Here is a 6,000-nt window from a genome sequence, read left to right as displayed (position 1 = left end):
GCTCCTGTGGAAATCTTCACATCCTGTTGGACCTCTCTAGTAGTTTTATATTGACACCCTTTCAACATGCTTTTGGTTATCTTTTCATTTCATACAAATGTAAAAACATTCACACTAAATGTAAAACTGCAGGTTTAAAAGTTTGGCTACGCTTCAAATCCCCCTGGCGACAAATTCTGATGACTAGGCAATTCTACGTACTCCGAATGGATTTGTAAAACATTGCCAGGGATTTAAATGTGTAATGCTTCTTCTCACGGTTACGATTACAAAGCTCAAACACACTTGTTCATTTTTTTTTTTATTTTAATTTTTTTATGGTCACATACATTTTGCTACTTGCGACTAAATCCTGGATATGAGTAAGCCTTTCCAAAAGCTCAGGTGATGAAATATATACAGAAAACTGAGATAATTAAATTTGAAAACCACATAAATTTTAATGCTACCTTGCTGCTTTTGGTCTCGTCAGTTGTTACTGTCTATAAAATCAGATTCAAAAAAGTTTTAATTTTAAAGGTCTTACTATAATTAACTTCTTTGTTTGTCCACAGCCATCCAGGTTAGTGCACATGCAAAATAAAATGTCAAAGTGAATAAACACATCTTTAATAAGCTTTGTTTTTGTTTTTTTTCCAGCAGTATATTTACAATGATGAATGAAAAATTCTGCACATCTTTCATACCAGTTAGTGTTTAGATGACTTCACTTGTATCATTGCTTTTGCAAAAAAAAAGAAAAAAAGAGTGAATGAAGTCTTTAAAAATGCTTAAATGAGAAACCAAAAGTAAAAAGAGTTTCTTATTCTTGAGTTTTAATTAAAAAAAACAACAACAAAAACAAAAAAAAAAAACAGGAAATTGTACAATGTAGGGACACACACACACAAACGCGGGCGCAGAAAAATGACTTGTTAGAGCAATCTAAGCTCATGTCAGCCAAGGAGAGGAATTGTTAGTAGATTTATGTTGCAGAATAGAAAAAAAAAAAAAAAGGTCCAAGTTTGGAGAAGCTTTGTAAAAGTGGCATTGGTATGCAGCATCTGGTTGTGACCCAAATTAAAAAATGGAATGTATTACAAGGGATTTTACACTTGGTTGAGCAGGCTGGAGAAACTCATCAATCCACGGCTCTAAAGATAACTACAAAGGTGATGAATTAGGGTGGAGGCCGTGGGCTCCTTGTGTTTGTTTCCTAACCTTGTGAAAATCATTCCAACTCCATGACATTTTGCCCTTATGTTATTACTTCTGTATGCCTTTGACCCAAAGGTGGCTAATAAACACTCTCTAATCTCAGGAGGAGACAAAAACTTTGACATGTTTTGTTCTTTGAATTAGCTTTTGGAACTTCTTGATCTAGATTTGTAGTTCAAGAGTCTACCGCAAAGCAGCATCTATAAAGTAACCCTTTTCCCCCTGGACTGCAACTCCCTAAATAGAACTGTCAGTAAAGCAACAGCGAAAAGGCAGGAAAGTGGAGCTAAGTGGGAAACCGAGTCACTCATTATTGGAAAAAAAGAAAAAGAACACGTTAAGTCTCAACATCTTGAGAAAGCTGCAATTTCAATTTGATCAAATATTGCTGGAAACAGTTCAAGAAATGACTTCTGGCTGGACGAGAGTTACTATTATATCAAGAAGATTAGATCTAAAAATACGTATTATGGGATCTTTGTTTTTTCCCAAAGTAGCAGCTGGGACCGTATAAATAAAAAACTTTTCACTCCCATTAATGCAACAGAATATTTTATTTGTTTTAAAGTGATTTAAAAACAGAGATGATATGGTTACTTTATGTTATGAAAGTATACAAACCATTTTCAAGTTTGTTGCTTCAATTTTAATACATAATTGTTTGCAAGTTGGCCATTTGGCAAGAATCAAAAGACTTCATAATCTTTTACCTAGAGTATGCACACTGTGGCTAAAACATCTCAGCCAAGAAAAATAAAATCAAATCATCGTCATTATGTCTTGTTCGAGTTTCCAAATTTTTTTTTTACTCATTAATTTACCACATGGTCATAAGGAGATATTTATGAATAGAATTTTAAGGAACCTCATTGAATACAATTTGAATGATGGATGTGACGTAAAAAGATACTAAAAAAGAGAAGTGCTGTGAATACTTCCTGGATGAACTGCATCTGTCTCTGTTCTGCTAGAAGTCAAAGTCCAGAACAAAGTCTGGTAAAGAATCTGTGGCATCGAGAAGAAATTATCGAACAGCGGTGGAACCAACACACCCGGAAGGAATGAGAACAGTTCTTTTGTAGTCATAAAGCTCAGTGAGATACAGTACAGCCTCAGGCTGTTTGAACCAAATGAGCTGGTGTAAATGTTGCAAAAGGAGGCTGCATAAAATATTCGCCCAAAGGATTAGTGAAAACTGGCTATTTTTTTTTTATTATTATATTTGTTTGCTGTGGAGATTGGCAGTTTCTTCAAGCTTTACTTTTAGATAATGAGCGTGAGATTGAGTAAAGAAAAAAATACATTTAAGTGTAAAGCTCCTTTGTAAATCTGTTTTGTGTTAAAATGAGAAAGGCAGCTTTTAGAAAATACTTAAAGTGTCCAGAAGGAGAATTGTCCTCGCTGTGGTTGTACTGTCATTTGAAGAAATGTATCTATTCCAGTCAGAAATCAACCAATCAGAGCGAGGAGGAATGTCTTAATGCTCAGACGTACTTGTAAAAAGCACTCTTCACATTTTCCATTTTGCTTTCTGCTGCATCTCCCACGTTGGAGCCAGCCCTTAAAAATGGCCACCACTGGGTCCAGACCTCTGAGTAAGAGGTCATTTTAAAAGATGTATTTTAAAAATTGCAATCGTATGAGACAATAGTCCTCCGGCTTTATGAATATTCTTCAAAGATTTATTTTATGTCCATTGAATGCTCCGTGATTCATTTTCAGTCTATTAATTCCTTCCTTGACGGTCACTCACAAAAGGCTTACACGTTAGACAACTGAAGACTCTGCTGTCCTGTGTGACAGTTAAGATTTTAAATCACAACTTTCACTCAAACATTTCATTGTGTTTGTTAGGCATCTTAAGTATGAATCACTCAGCCATAAAATACTTATAAAGTTAAGAGCTCAGTTGCACCTTCGAGAGACAGATCACCTGGGAAAGAGGCTGAGGTCATGTGAAACTCCTTTCAAGCCCTCCAGAAGGAAACTTCTGTTCATTCAACTAGTTTTTGAAAAATGATCCAGTTACCACATTTCGTTGAAGAAAAAGAAAAAAAAAAATCCCATTTTATGTGAGTGGATGGTCATTCATCATCAGATGTTTGGAGGCCTGGGCGTGCTGACCCTACAGGAAATCAAAAACTTAAACGGCTTAAAGTTTTGGCCGTTTCCCTGAAAGCATTAGTATGTATTGCTGTCCGTAACCGTGTGTGTGTGTGTGTATGTGTGTGAGATGTGAACAATATAGGTAACAGGTCCAAAGGCCATTTGCCACAAACTGACTACCATCTCTATAGACGTATGGCGATGTCTTGAAATCTTCCCCATTTCATCCGTCTACAGCCCTGCAAAAGATACTGATTTCTGCCTGAGTTAGTGCTATTGTCATTTCTATAGTTTGTACTGCAATCTACTACAAGGAATAATAATATATAATAATAATAATAATAATAATAATAATAATAATAATAATAATAATAATAATAATAATAAATATATATAGAAAAGAGCATCTCCTGGTAAATGTATCCTATCAAATCCAATTTATTTTCAGATTCAGTTTCATTTGTAAAAAACAAAAAAACAAAACCACTCTCACCATAAATGAAGAAAAGTTTTTATTCATATATATCTGCCTATAATAACTGAACATTCTTCTAAGTTGATAGTATGTAGAGACACACATATGCACAATAGGTTTTCTTTTACTCCAGCAAGAAAATCCAGCTGTTCACTGAGGAATGCCCTGATGGCTATCAGGAGGAGGACAACCTGAACTGAAATGAAATGAATAATTCAGCAATCAAGAGTAGCCAGGGGACCGAGGAGACATAGAAAATTAGCAACTTTGAAATTTCACAAACTTGTTTGGTGCTCATTATGCATGCAACCCATTTAAATTTCTTCCAAGCTCAGCACAGACCCTGAGGCGGTTTGGTTTTCAAAACGTAAAAAAAAAAAGCAAAAAAAAAAACAAACAAAAAAACAAAACAGGGGCCATATTTAATGAACAGATAGGCCAAATGATCCACTATTCCTCTGTAGTGGATTATATGGAGAAAAAAAAATTAAATAAATCTAAGCAACACTGTAGTATATTCTCCTTCAACCAAGCAACATGCTTCCACAACTTTAGCAACTACATCTTCCAAGCAAATTTGTGATGCTTATAAAAACTCAAGGCTATTATGAACAACACCAGCCTCCCTCTGCACACTGTCAGCAGCAGCCAGGAAAGCAGATTCAGTGGGAGACCAACAGACTAAGGAACTAAGGAACTCCTTTGTCCCTCGTGCAATGAAACTCTTCAACTCATCACTGGAGGTTGGAAGGAGGGGTAACAGGAGAATAAAAACAGAGCAACTAGAAAATTCCTGAAGAAATTTAACCGGGGCCTGCCAAAGTGTGCCCGTCGGTTTGGACCCAGCGTTCTGATGCTAAACATTAGCATCAATGCTCAAGAAAGCTGCAGTGTAATCAATAGTAGGTAGAAAGTTACAAGCACGTTAACTAACATGGACTTGCACCAAGCAGTATGTTAAAAGTAATGTATAAACTAAAATTAGCCAAAATGCTAATGTGAGCCTACATGCTTTCAGTAGCATGTGGGGCATCTCTAGCATGAAGTCTGTAATTGACTTACTCCATTCAGTATACTAACCTTGGGTAATAAGTAAGGAAAATGGCTAATACCTCATTTAAGATAAAAGGCTAATGCTAATGCTCTGCCTTGCTCCGCAAAGCAGAGCCCTAACCTGGGTGGAAAAGATAAGGCAGGATAAGCTCATTGCACTGCCTAAGGCAGTGCACTAGTCGAGAACAGTGAAATGGTAATGTTTGTGCTAATGTTAATGCACCGTCTTGCTGCGCAAGACAGTGCCCTAACCTGACAGAAAAATATAATTCAAGCTAATATCATTGCAGTGCCTGTGGCGCTGTAAAAGGCAGAGTGAAATCTTAAGGCTTTTATTTTGAAATTTTCGGTAAGCTTAATTTTAAGTGGCAACACTAATGTCACGTGTAACACTAGTTCAGTCAGTTATATAATGGCCTAAAGAGCAAAGTCTTGATATGAAAATGTCCAGGCTTTTATTTACGGAAGAATAAGTTATAATAATAATAACTAGATGCGTTTCAATTGACCGTATAAATAATAAATTAGCTAATTGGAAAAACAGCAAGTTTGAAAAACACTCAGGTTTTGTGATAAAAAACGGTTTTGACACACCAATAATAGAGTTCCTTCAAGAAGATCAATGAGACAGAAAATGCAGACTCATTAAAATACAGTTGTAATAAAAAGAAAAAGTACATCCAGTTTCAATCCAAGGGTTTTATCAGGAAGTTATGCTTATCATAGCATTGGAACAGTTTACATGACAAAAACATCACTTCCTTCAACAGAATATCCAACCCGTTTAAAATAAAAAGCTATCGCAGATGGCTTTTTATTTTTCTTGAATACCGTTTATCTGTATTTATCTCTTTTGGTTTTTCTTGAGGCATAATAAATGTTTCACTCTGTCGTCACACATTCTATCTGCGAATAAAGTTTTAAAAAAAACATCCCCCTCTTAACTACCCCTCATGCAACAGACATCTTGTGGCTTTGATGTGAAACTGTGATGTCACTCATCCTGCCTGTGACATCACCGGTGATTGTCTCTATATTCTCAGATTCCTCAGAGAGATTCATTTGCAGCTTCACGTCTGAAAGAAACAATGGCAGAGAAAAATTTATTTACCGCAGAAGTTCAACCGACCGCAATGCTAGAAAAAGATTTTTTACTGGCGAGAATTGAA

Source organism: Poeciliopsis prolifica, unplaced genomic scaffold (assembly GCF_027474105.1).
Source record: "Poeciliopsis prolifica strain line A6 unplaced genomic scaffold, Auburn_PproV2 SCAFFOLD048, whole genome shotgun sequence".
Classification (NCBI taxonomy): domain Eukaryota; kingdom Metazoa; phylum Chordata; class Actinopteri; order Cyprinodontiformes; family Poeciliidae; genus Poeciliopsis; species Poeciliopsis prolifica.
Note: the sequence above shows the minus strand (reverse complement) of the source record.